Source organism: Gossypium hirsutum, chromosome A01 (genome assembly GCF_007990345.1).
Source record: "Gossypium hirsutum isolate 1008001.06 chromosome A01, Gossypium_hirsutum_v2.1, whole genome shotgun sequence".
NCBI lineage: Eukaryota > Viridiplantae > Streptophyta > Magnoliopsida > Malvales > Malvaceae > Gossypium > Gossypium hirsutum.
In genome coordinates, this window is record NC_053424.1 from 77,955,964 (window position 1) to 77,970,638 (window position 14,675).

A 14,675-nucleotide genomic window follows, 5' to 3' on the forward strand; every position below is an offset into this window, starting at 1 on the left:
CTGCCTTTTGGATTGACTAATGCTCCTGCCATTTTTATGAATTTGATGAATCAAATTTTTAGATCGTATTTAGACAGATTTGCTGTTGTGTTTATTGACGACATTTTAATCTACTCTCGAGATGAGTCTGAGCATGCCGAGCACTTAAGGACTGTGTTACAGACCTTGAGAGACAAACAATTGTTTGCAAAGTTCAGTTAATATGAGTTTTAGCTCCGAGAGGTTGGATTTTTGGGGCATATTGTTTTAGCCAAAGATATTAGGGTTGACCTGTAACCCCGAATTTGGGCCTAGAAGTATTGGGCCTTGAGTGCGGGTCCATAAGGAGGTTGTATATAGGTATTTAATAGTGCAATAAAATGACACAATTAAATGTCTGCTTTGGTTTTTAATGGCCTTGAGAAGTGTTAGAGAAATCTTGGGTTCAAACTTGAGCTTTAGCAAAAATTTTTGTATTAAGTGAAAAAAACCTAGATGCTTAGATGAGGGCCTTTTAAATTATTGTGGTAAATAAATGACAAAAGGAAGCTTGTAGTCTAGTGGTTGTGGCGTCATTAAGGTTGTATGGGAGCCTGGGTTCAAGCCTTGGCTCTTGCAATTTATTTTGGTTTTTTTTAAGGGAACCTGGACTTTGGCCTTTAGACCTTATAATTAATTGGGGATAAAATATAACACAAAAAAAGCCTTGTGGCTTAGTGGCAAGTAGCGTGTGGAGCATCTGAGGGGAGGCATGGGTTCTAATCCCATGGCAAGCAAGGAGCATTTATTTTGCTAACAGGGGGCGGCAAGAGTTGGTGTTGAATTTAAACTCTGATGTTGGAAGGATCCCACATCGGGAAGCTAACGTAAAAAGGGATGCGAAGCTGGCTTTAAATAGAGAGAACCATGAGGAGAGTAGAGGTACCTTTCTTGGCTGATCCTTTTCGCTGTATGGCGTGCTCGTTTGGGTTGGGCGTCGGCTAAGAGTGCTCGGAGCGTGGATTAACTCCAGACTCCTATCAGGTGTGTATTTCTTACTACTCTAGCTGTAGGATGGCTACTTCGGGCCGCGATGGGCCGAAAGGGGTCATGTGGGCCTAATGGGCCTACGGGCCCAATTGGATAAGTTGTTTGATTATGTAGTAAATATTGGGCTAGGCTAGGTGAATCTAATATTTGTGGCTAGATTTGGGCTAAAAGGGCCACACGAGCGTGTGGGCCCATTTGGGTCGAGAATGGGCTTTAGGGCCATTAGTATTGTTATCCATGTTTAGAATACTTCAGTTTACCAATTATTGAAATACCCTCGACTTGTAAAATTACCAAAGTAACCCCGATTTACATAATTACCATTTTACCCTCAATTTACAGAATTGCCGTTTTACCCTCGATTTATAGAATTACTATTTTACCCTTGATTTACAGAATTACTGTTTTACCATCGATTTACAAAATTACTAAAATACCCTTGGTTTACAAAATTACCAAATACCCTCGATCAGTAAAATTACCAAAATACCCTGGTCTATAAAATTGCTAAAATACCCCTGGTTTGTAAAATTACAAAAATACCCCTAGTTTGTAAAATTACCAAAATACCACTGGTTTGTGAAATTACCGAAATACCCTCAATTTGTAAAATTACCAAAATACCTCTGATTTACAAAATTACAGAAATACCCTTGACTTTCTAAAAAGTATAGAAATACCATTGGTTTACAAAATTACTGAAATACCCTTGGTTTGTAGATTTACCAAAACACCCTTGTAGGGTGAAATGACTAAAATACACTATTAGGTAAAAAGACCGTAAAGCCCCTGTAGGGTAAAGTGACCGTAGTACCCCTGTATGGTAAAATGATGAATATGCCCTTATGTTCGGTATGACTGATGTGCTTAGGATTTACATATATTGATATTGGATTAGTTAAGTTTGAGTGACAGGTGGTGGTTATCGTAGGCAATTGATTTTGGAAACGTTTCAACATCAACCCGTAATAGGTGTGTACTAACCCTCATAATAGCTTAGATTAATATTTGCTGAGAAGCTAAAATGCTAAAATACCAGTATTTCGAGAACTTGTAATGTTGCGTTTGGGTATAGATGCGATAAATACGATAAGATCATTGTTTGGATCGATGGAACATGTAAGAACTCAATTTTGTGCACGATGGTAAGCTGGGCCTCAATGGGCTGGAATCAAGCCCAATGGGCTTCGGGCCAATTTGGGTAAAACTAATAGAAAATGGAATCTGGAAAAGTTGCATGTTAACATTGTTAGTACTGTTGTAAAATTTGGATTATGTGGGCTTAATGGGCTAAATCGGCATTCGCAAGGCCCATTAGAGGTTTTGGGCCCAAAAGCCCGAGTTTGATAAAGTGGGTTAAAGATCATTGTTGAAACACTCGGAAATATTGATAAATTTTGATGAACATGGAAAACCCTGATATTTGGTAAAATTACAAAATTACCCTTATAATGTGAAAAATGATTGTTTTGCCCTTGTGGGCAAGTGAGTGACTTGGACTGTGTGGTTAACGGATTTGATTGTGAATATATGTTGGTGATATGAATGACTTGGCTGTGATTGTTTGATTCAAATATGGGCATGACATTCTGCATACATGACATGTTGCATGGGTTGGGTTTTATAAATGGAGGAAGTGCTAAAAGGGCTATGCCCCAGTTTACCGAAAAGGGCTTTGCCCCAGTTTACCAAAAAGGGCCTTGCCCCAGTTTATCAAAAGGGCTTTGCCCCAGTTATTAAAAGATGCTAGGCCTCCAGATATATGATAAAGTAGCTATGCTGCTAGTGGTGTGTTGGTTGGGTAGGTTGAATCATTCCCCACATGGTGTATTGGTTGGTACGGGTGGAGAGTAGCGGATGGTGGGTCGAGTAGTCTCCCCAAATGGGCTTGCATACATCCATTGACATTACATGTGATATTGAAATGGGCCTAAGGGCAATACCATTTACAGTAAAGGCTTCGGCCCAGTGATATGATTTATGAAAAGGCTTCGGCCCAGAGATATGATTTATGAGAAGGCTTCGGCCCAGTGATATGATTTATGATAAGGCTTCGGCCCAGTGATATGAGTTATGAAAAGGCTTCGGCCCAGTAACCGTTAAACGAAAGGCTTCGGCCCAGTATATGCTAAGACTAAATAGGGCTTTGGCCCAGATTGTACTGACACTGTGTTTTCACTGTTTGTTTGTTATTGGGATTACACACTGAGTTTTCGTAAACTCACCCCATTTCTAACTGTGTAGGTAATCCCTAAACTTAGATGGTTTGGAGCTGCGAGGGACTCGAAGATGGCCACACTACTGTTTCTGGTTCTTTAAATTGCAATAAGTAGCCGATTTGTTTCTTTACAAGTTTTATCTTATTAATATTATTATTTGGTTTTGGGTTGTAATAAGGCCATTTTAATTATTTTTCTGGGATTATTTTATTTTATACCCTATATTTTTCTGATAACAATATGAGTTAGACCTAGGGCACATTTCCAAAATGATAATTGTTTTCAAAATAAACGCAACGATACAATTAATCGGTTTATCAAAAATATCGACTTAAATGAATTGCAACTCATTTTTTTCAAAACTAACCTAGCACCAAAGTGTGGAAATGGTTGTGGGCATGTCTATGATTGGATCCAATCAAGAGCTTGGTACTTAAGCAGCCTTCATGGCTCACCTCCTCTGTTTCGGATACCTACTTGGTGTACAGCTTCCATTCACTTTATTAACTTAGCAAAGACTATCTTTTAAAACACTAAGAAGGACGTTGAAAGAGGCATTGGTTTTCTTAAAAACTTCAATGTGACACGTCGGATCCGGCCATAACGTCTGGGCTGGGTTTGGGGTGTTACATGACCCGAGCAAGATTTTTGCAGTTATTGACTAGAAACCACCTAGAAATGTATTCGAGGTCAAAAGCTTTCTAGGATTAGTTGGTTACTATAGACGTTTTTTTAAAGGGTTCTCGATGATTGCTACATTGATGACCAGACTGCTACAGAAAGATGTAAAGTTTGAATGGTCCGAGAAATGTCAATAGAGCTTCGATAAATTGAAAGCATTGTTAACTCAAGCACCAGTGTTGGTTCAGCCTGAGTCGGGTAAAGAGTTTGTGATTTACAATGATGCATCATTGATCGGATTGGGTTATGTGTTAATGCAGGAAGGCAAAGTAATAGCTTATGCTGCTAGACAGTTGAAGCTACATGAAAAGAATTATCCGATGCATGATTTAGACTTGGCTGTGATTGTGTTCGCATTAAAGATTTGGCGACATCACTTGTTTAGTGAGAAATGACACATTTATACAGATCACAGGAGCTTAAAATAATTAATGACTCAAAAATACTTGAACTTCTGACAATGAAGATGGCTCGAATTATTGAAAGACTATGAGCTAGTAATTGATTATCATCTAGGGAAAGTGAATGTAGTTGCTGATGCTCTGAGTAAAAAGTCATTATTTTCTTTTCATGCAATGAACACATAGTTAGCTTTGTCTGATGACGGTTCGATTGTAGTTGAGTTGAAAGCGAGACTATTTCTTTAACCAAATCGGTAAAGCTAAAAAATGTGATAAAGAATTACAAGTTAAACGACTTCACTGTGAGTCGATTTCTGATTCAGAATTCCAAATCGGGTCCAATGATTGTTTGATGCTCAAGGGTAAAATTTGTGTACCGAGAAATCCTGAGCTTATTCAGAAGGTTTTAAATGGAGCACTTAGTAGTTGTTTATCCATACATCTAGGAAGCACAAAAATGTACAATGATTTGAAACAGTTATATCGGTGGTCAGGTATGAAACGAGACATTTCTAAGTTTGTATCGAGATGTTTAATTTGTCAACAATTTAAAGTCGAACATTAAGTACCGTTGGGACCACTTCATCGAGTGATGATATTGGACTGGAAATGGGATAGGGTGACTATGGATTTCATATCGGGATTACCCCCGTCTTTGAAGAATAAAGATGTAACTTGGGTTGTCGTAGATTGACTGATGAAATCCACACATTTCATTCTAGTACGTACAATGATGTACAATATCATTTCTCCGAGCGAAATAGAAATTCAACCCGATATGAGTACAATGAAAAACCGATCAGAATTCTAGCTCGAGAGATCAAAGATTGAGAAATAAGCGCATAACATTAGTAAAGGTTCTGTGGCAATGGAATGGTGTTGAAAAAGATACGTGGGAGCCCAAGGAAGCTATGAGAAAATAGTACCCTAACTTATTTACTGGTAAGATTTACGAGGATGAAAATCCCTAAGGTGGGGAGAGTTGTAACAGCCTGTTTTTAGTCAAATTAGAAAAGTGGTTTTGGGACCAAAAATTCGAGGTCAAAATATTTATTTTATTATTATTTTAATGTTTATAGTATGATTTAATGATTGTGTGAAAGTTTCGTTAAGAAATTTTATTGGTTGAATGGTCAATTTGATAAAAAGGACTAAATGTGTAAAATGCAAAAGTGTCGTTCTATTAGCTAAATGTGTAATTATTAAATGTTTTAAAGGTTAAATAAGTAAATTGATTATTAATGGGTAATTAAATTAAAACAAAGCCAATTTCTATCATCTTTTAGCATCTTTAACTGATTCTTCTTATGAAAATAGGGTTAGAGATTCGAAAACTATAATCTTGGCATTTAGGTATGTATTTTGTTCGGTTTTTAATGATTTTTACTTTTTTGAGATCGTTGCTACGTATTCTAGCTAGCCCATACCTTAAATTTTGAAACTGTTAAAGAATTATCATGTTGCCATTGTTGAACGCTTGAGTAATTTGATGGTTTATGATAGATTTGGAAGGTTTAATGTTAGATTCATAGCTTTTGTAAAGTGATTTTTGACAAAAATGTCAAAAAGGGTTTAAATTGAGAAAACGTGAAATGTGGTGGATAAAGGTGTGAATAAGTTGAAAATATGGGCTGCTGGTAACTTGTAGTAAATTCAGCTAAGCGTGGGTTTGTACTAAGTTGCATGAATTTGCAATTTTATGTGACAAGGATTAAATTGTGAAAATGTGAAAGTTTAGGGGTAAATGTGTAAAATAACTCTAATGTATATTTTGGATTGAATTGAATACATAGTTGATTAAATGAGGTAATTTTGAATATATATTTAGATCAAGAAAAACGGAATTTGGATCGGGATCGGGGAAAAACGAAAGTTATCGACTAATCGACTTGATTTGTCATTTTAATATCTGAGGTAAGTTCATATGTAATAAACACTGTTATAATTATGCTTTTAATGCTTTGATATTGCATAAATTGTATATACAGGACTACAGTCATGTTCGACGACAAATTATCTATATGTGGCACTTAATGTGCGATTCGACATAGCTTTGGCTATATATGGCACTTAGTGTGCCATTCGGATTAGCTTCGGCTATATATTGCACTTAATGTGGAAGACTGTAACATCTCTAACCCGTATCTGTCGCCGGATTAAGGTTACAAGGCATTACCTAACCATACACAACTTAAGAAAGTCAATTGTTACTATTCATTTATCAAATGCGTGCCAATATATTTATTTAATATAATCAATAGCAACAAGTCATTACTTTAGCTCTACATGTGTGCATATTAGTAACCAAACATATCATTACACACCAAGTATTTTTTCAAATGCATATACAAACTTAATATCACTACTATATGGCAAAATACTTTAATGCAATTTATACATATATATTAGGCATATTTTTAACATACTAAAATGAACCATTAAAAGAGTACAAAATACAGACCATCGAATACCCTGTCTACATGCTAATTATCATACATAAATAGCAATCACTAGCCAAGTACTCATACTTATACCAATGGATATGTACAATTATTTTACTTATAACTTATCATTTTAACGAATCAAATGGTCATAATTTCAATCATCAAATATATATATACAACAACCACACTATTCTATCACATAAATTAGGTCATAGAAACACTTCTAGATAGTTTAGTCACATAGCCGAATACAATATACTTATCAATACCCCATTACCGAATCATATAACCAATATAGCGAACATATGAAATTTGTATTAAGCTTACTAAATTGAACTAATTCACACTACAAATCATGTATTTAAAATAAGCCAATATTAATTTATAATTGAAGTTTTTACATATAAATATATATCCATCAACCTTGCTTACTTCTTTTAAGCTAATTCATAAAAATATGCATATACAAAACCTACCACTATAACAAGCTTGCCAAAATGATTGGCCATAAGTTAACCATATTATTACTTTAAATAATAAGCATATACCAAGCGCAAACATATATATATCACATACATATTTATTTAATAAGGAGATCTATCCACAAAATTTCATATCATACCTAATTTACCTTTCAAATATATCATGAAACATATTTACCTTAATATACCCTATTAACATTCCTATGCCAAAACCAAATGCATGAAAGCAATAACATTAAGTCTCATAAGAAAACCTTATCAAAGCATATCAACCAAGATTCACATATATATATATGCATTTATTTACATATAAGCAATAGCCGAACACCAAAATCAAACACGACCATCACCTGAACGAAGCATTAAATACAAACTTAACAAAGTAATAAGCCATCGCATGGCTCAGATTTACATAAACCAAAATCCAACATTCCAAAATATAATCCAACCTACACATGCCATAGGTTCAGAAATTCAGCTTATAAAATACCAAAGACAGTCAATTGTATGATAGACTTTGCTGACGATCCCCGAGCTCGTAACTAGATCTCGAAATCTATAAAACAGAGGCAAACATAACTCACAGTAAGTTATTAAAGCTTAGTAAGTCATAAGCAAATAACAACTCAATGACATTATCAACTTATTTTAACCAAACCAAGTTATACTATTATAGTCACATTTAATCTCAAGTTTAACATTTCATAATTAACATATGCTTTCATAAATAACCTTATCTTAACCGATTGTACATATATACATATTCCAAGTATCAGTCAATTTCAAAGACATAACATCACCTGCATATACATAACATATAGCCGAATATACTTTGCAAGTGCACATATGTTCACATTAATAACTTATATAATTTGCATCATATATCAATTGGCCAACTTACCTTATTTTCAAATAGGTTTAGCTGGTTTTACACCTTCGTTCACAACTTATCATTTCCTGTTGAACCATTTAGAATTGAATAGGATACTCAGATAATCACATATATCAAACAATGCCAACATCCCAGATGTGGTCTTACATGCTATCTCATAACGATGCCACTGTCCCAGACAGGGTCCTACATGAATCAAATACGATACCGATGTCCCAGACATGGTCTTACACGTAATCACAGGTCGATGCCAATATCCCAAACGTGGTCTTACATGAGAACACATATTGAAAATCCTATGTCATGACATATGTATCCTAGCTATTCCTAAGGTTTGTATGGGACTTTTGGACATTGTAATTCGGTCGAATCGAACTCGTAAACTTTGTTTCCATGCATATGTACATTCGAATTTCACATATATAATTTCACATAATTTAATTTTAGCATATAAACTCATACACAATTAAAATTAACAATATCTATTTGCTTCTAAACTTACCTCAGATGATGAAAATTAGAACGGGACGGCTAATCGATAACTTTAGCTTTCCCTCGATCCAAATCCAATTTCTTTGGTTCTTGATCTAAACATATTCAAATTAAACTCATTCAAACATATTTTCACTCAATTCAGTCCAAAAACACATAAATGGGAAAATTACCATTTTACCCCTAACATTTCGCACTTTTTACAATTTAGTCCAAATTACACAAAACACAAAACATGCAAAATTTTCACATACCATGCCTAGGACGATTACTACCCATGTTCATACAAGTCCATACATTTCATTTATTTTACATTTTAGTCCCTCAATTTATTATTTTTGCAATTTAGTCTTAATTACTCAAAATCATAAAAAATTCCAATACAAAACATGTTAATCTAAAATATATATTTCATATTTCATCAACTAACATCACAAAACTCAAATATTCATCAATGGCATAACTCAAAATATTCATCAAAATTAAAAATTCAAGCATGGCTTTGTAGATAACATAGTGATGATCTCAAAAACGTAAAAATTATCAAAACTGAACTAAAACTCACCTTGAATCAAGCTTCAATAATGCTAAATGCCCTAGACTTTATTTTATTTTCTTTTCTTTTATGTTTCGGCAAGAACAAAGTATGAACACTTATGTTTTATTTTATGTTTTATATTATTATTACATATTATTCATTTTACTTATTTAACCTTTAAAAATCAATTACTAAAACACATATTCTAAGGTCACTACCGTACATACCATAATCTCATGGTCAAATTTCATTTTAGATACCTCAAATTAATAAGACAATAGCAATTCGGTCTTTATACATATAACCATCAAATTTTCATTTTACACGATTAAGTCCTTTTATTTAATCGGACACTCAAACGACAAAATTAAATCATGAAAATTTCACACATACAAATTCACACATAATAAATGTAACACCCCGAACCCGAGACCGACACCGGAGTCGAACACGAGGTGTTAGCAGACTTTAAACCCTTTATAAAAATATTTCTCAGACACTGCCAATCTGCGTACTAGTCGCTTTAAAAATCATATCCTGAGTTTCACAACTCGGAAATCAGTTTCGTGATTTTTCCCTGAAACTAGACTCATATGCCCATCTACATATTTTTTTCTAGAATTTTTGGTCGGGCCAATTAGTACAGTTTATTAGTCAAAGTCTCCCATGTTACAGGGATCGACTATACTGACCTTTGCGCATTACGACCTGGATATCTCCCTGCATAGAGCTTCAATACTGATGCCGTTTGTTTCTATAGAAACTAGACTCAGAGTGGAATCTATCCATATATAGTATGACTCCTAATTATCTCTGGTTAATTTATAATGAATTTCCAAATTCGGAACAGGGAATCCAGAAACTGTTCTGGCCCTGTCTCACGAGAACCTGAATATCCCTTAACATACTGTCCATATGATCTTTTCGTTGCTTCTATATGAAAATTGACTCATCGAGCTTCGAATACATAATTTATTCATCAATTAATCCCACTCCTACTATTTTTAGTGATTTTTCAATCTCACATCACTGCTGCTGCCAGCATCTGTTATGAAAGCAACTATGCCCATTTCGTGATTTCTCCTTGATCTAACTAGTGATTCGTCATACATATCACAAATTATGATCATGACTAGCCATGCCAAAGGCTAATCATTGTCAAACATCCCCCTACTACACTATTGCCATATCATGAATTTTAACACCAAAATAATCAACCATGACATATGGCATAAAAATCGTATTACCAAGACTTACGACCCAACATTAGAACCAAATTCAACCGAACATTATGCCATTTTCGCATGGCTAAAAGTTTACATACCAAATTTCAACAAAACATATTAGCCTATACATGCCGAAATGTTCTCTTAGACCAACTAAGAAGAAAATACCAAAGGTTGCTAGCAGGTGTGATGACTTCGACGACGGCACGATCACGCAAAAAGAGACGAGTCCAAGAAACCTAGAATAGGTGACAAGCAAACACCGAATGAGTATATAACTCAGTAAGCCATAAGCATTCCACAACCATCCATTAATAAAATTATCACAACAGGAAACAATGAAATGAGGTTAAGTACACCATCCATACCAAACTATACCATAGTTCCTTAAACCCTATGGTTCAATCTCATACCAAGTCCTACATTGGCCTTTCATACATCATTTTATTTTCGTTATAATCATACAATTAAACGAACTTTCACCTATTCCACAATGAACCTTATGTACGTGACTTCAACTATAATCGTCACATAGGTTCAAAACTTACCAAGCTCAACTCCAAATATAAACATAGCGCCTATTAGCCATGAACTCAAGGTACTTACCTTTTCCGCTGTCCAAAATTGACTCGGTAAAGTCGCACCCTTCATGTAAATAATTTATAGAAAATATATATTGAGTTCGCACACATAGTGCTTAATAATCAACCGCGCACACTTAGTGTCATGCACTTTAAACTCACACACTTAGTACCATGCATTTCAAGTTCGCACACTTACCTATTCCGCTGTCCAAAATCGACTCGGTAAAGTCGCACCCTTAATGTAAATAATTTATAGAAAATATATATTGGGTTCGCACACATAGTGCTTAATAATCAACCGCGCACACTTAGTGCCATGTACTTTAAACTCGCACACTTAGTGCTGTACAATTTAAACCCGCACACTTAGTGCCAATCTCATGACCGTGAACACTTATTGCCCGCACACTTAGTGCCGAAAACCAGCCACTCAATAGGCTTCACTTCCTTTTTACATTCGACAAATTTCATCTCTACTTACATATTCATTTGTATACATTTCATCTCATTAAACACAATGGTGTAGGTATTACGATCCTTTAATCAATACCAAAGATATGCTTAATGACTTACTTGTGTTGGGTAAGATGGTTCCAACTCGGCTACTCGATGATCTTTTCTTTGCCTTTGCTCGATTCTCCTCCTTTAACTCCTTGAGCTTAATCAATAAATCAACTAGTTTAACCGCCTTGCTAAATATTTACAATCCAATTACACATGCATATGTATGTTAGTATATTCGGCAATCACCCTTACTAATCACCCACTTGATCAATTATAGAGAATCAAAGTTAATATCACAATGTGTACCCTATATGGCCCATTATACATAATCAAATTTAACATCATCTATATATATACTCATATGGCCGAATATACCTAATCATACATACACCTAACCAAAAATAATTTCTAAAATCTTTATATCATTTATACACTAGTAAAGCATCCTCTCCCTTTCCATCAATTTAGCACATGCATTACTCATTAACCTACAAAAATTATATTCGGCCTTAGCACACAACTTGCTAGCCGATTCTTCCCCATCTAGCAACCAATGCACATATGTGCTCACTCAAAAATGCTAAAAAAAAGAGATTCAAGAATCATCAATCCACCATCACATGCATCATTAACAAGCTTCATATTTAGCATGCAATGGCATTAACACAAACTCCACCTAGGCCGAATCTTAACTCATCTTCATGCCTCATCACCACAACATCAAACATCAAAATACCAACCAAGAATGTAACATGCATGGCCGAATATCATCTCCATCATTTAACAAAGTTTGAACCATGGCTAGGTAGATTTCAAACTTACAACTTAAAATATACATGAATCTCAAAGAATAATATCAAACATACCTCAATCTAGTTACATGCATGGCCAAACTTCCTCCTAATTCTCTTCCAAACCAAACATGAAGCAAGAACTCCTTCCTCCTCCCTTAGAATTTTCGGTCAAAAGAGGATGAAAAAGGATGAACAAGTTTTTCTTTTCCTTTCTTTAGCTCACGGCAAATGGGGGGGAAACAACCACTCATTTTTTTTGTTTTTCCTTTCTTTATTACCCATACTCCTTATTTTATTTTTTTCCTACATACCTCACTAGGCCAACATGTTCCCAACATGTTTCCACCCATAGCATGGCCAACCACTAGCTCAAATTTTGGGTAATTTGACATGCAAACCCATCATTTTCACAACATGCATTAATAGACCATTTTAAATTAGCCTATCATATTTTCACCATGTCTCATATCGATCCCTATTTAATAATTTCTCATGCAATTGGCAAAATTGGAGAATGAAACTTCCACATACTCATGTACACACATAATAAGCATAGAATATGGAAATTAATTATTTTTATGACTCGGTTTTGTGGTCCCGAAACCACTTCCCGACTAGGGTCAATTTTGGGCTGTTACAACTCTCCCCCACTTAAGAAATTTTCGTCCCCGAAAATCTTACCGGTAAATAGGTTTGGGTATCGTTCTTTCATCGAGCTCTCGGTTTCCCAAGTAGCTTCCTCGATCCCATGTTTGAGCCATAACACCTTCACTAACGGAACCCTTTTGCTTCGCAACTCCTTCACTTCACGAGCTAGGATACGTATCGGTTCTTCTTCATAACTCATATCGGCTTGAATTTCAACCTCTGATGGGCTAATTATATGCGATGGATCAGATCGATAGCGTCGAAGCATCGAAACATGAAAGAGTCGTGAATCTTTTCAAGCTCAGGGGGCAAAATCAATCTATACGCAACTGGACCAACTCGTTCGGAGATCTCGTACGGCCCAATGAATCTCGGGCTCAACTTGCCCTTACGGCCAAACCTGAGTACCTTTTTCCAAGGTGAAACTTTAAGGAACACTTTATCTCCCACCTGATATTCAATGTCCTTTCGTTTCAAGTCCGCATACGATTTCTGATGATCTGTGGCTGCCTTCAGACTTTCACGGATTACCTTTACTTTCTGTTCGGCATCTTTAATCAAATCAACTCCGAAAAATTTACTTTCACCGAGCTCGGTCCAAAACAATGGTGTACGACATTTACGATCGTACAAAGCCTCGTAAGGTGCCATCTTAATACTTGATTGAAAACTATTGTTGTAAGCGAATTCAATCAAAGGTACATACCGTTCCCATGAACCACTAAACTCAAGGATGCAGCATCTCAGCATATCCTCGAGTATCTGAATTATCCGCTCGGATTGACCATCGGTTTGGGGATGAAAAGCGGTGCTAAAATGCAGCTTGGTACCCAAAGCTTCTTGCAATTTCTTCCAAAATCGCGAGGTGAATCTCGGATCTCTATCCGACACGATAGAAATAGGTACTCCATGTAATCTCACAATCTGAGAAACATACAATTCGGCTAGTTTATCCAATGAAAAATCCGTACGCACGGGGATAAAGTGAGCCGACTTAGTCAGTCTATCAACAACAACCCAAATCGCATCCTTCTTACTTGTTGACAATGGTAGTCCGGACACAAAGTCCATTGTGACTCGATCCCATTTCCACTCGGGTATCATGATCGGCTGAAGTAATCCTGAAGGCACTTGATGTTCCGCTTTCACTTGTTGACATATTAAACATCTCGAAACAAAGTCAGAGATGTCCCGTTTCATACCATGCCACCAAAATCGACGTTTCAAATCGTTGTACATTTTCGTACTCCCCGGGTGAATTGACATTCGGCTACAATGGGTTTCGTTCAGAATCATCGAAATGAGTTCTGAATTTCTTGGAACACACAAACGACTTCTAAACCTCAAACAATCGTCCTCATCAATTTGAAATTCAGATTCCATATTCGGAATACATTCAGCCCATTTTGCAACCAATTCATCGTCGACTTTCTGAGCTTCACGAATTTGATGAATCAATGATGGTTTGGCCTTTAATTCAGCTACTAACACATTGCCGGGTAGAACAGACAAGTGCACATTCATCGCTCGTAAAGCAAACATCGATTTCGGCTTAAGGCGTCCGCAACCACATTAGCCTTTCCCGGGTGGTAATCAATGACAAGCTCGTAATCTTTCAACAACTCAAGCCAACGTCTTTGTCGCAGATTTAAGTCTCTTTGAGTCATCAAATATTTGAGACTTTTGTGATCCGAAAATACATGGCACTTTTCGCCAAACAAATAATGTCGCCATATTTTTAAAGCAAATACGATGGCGGCTA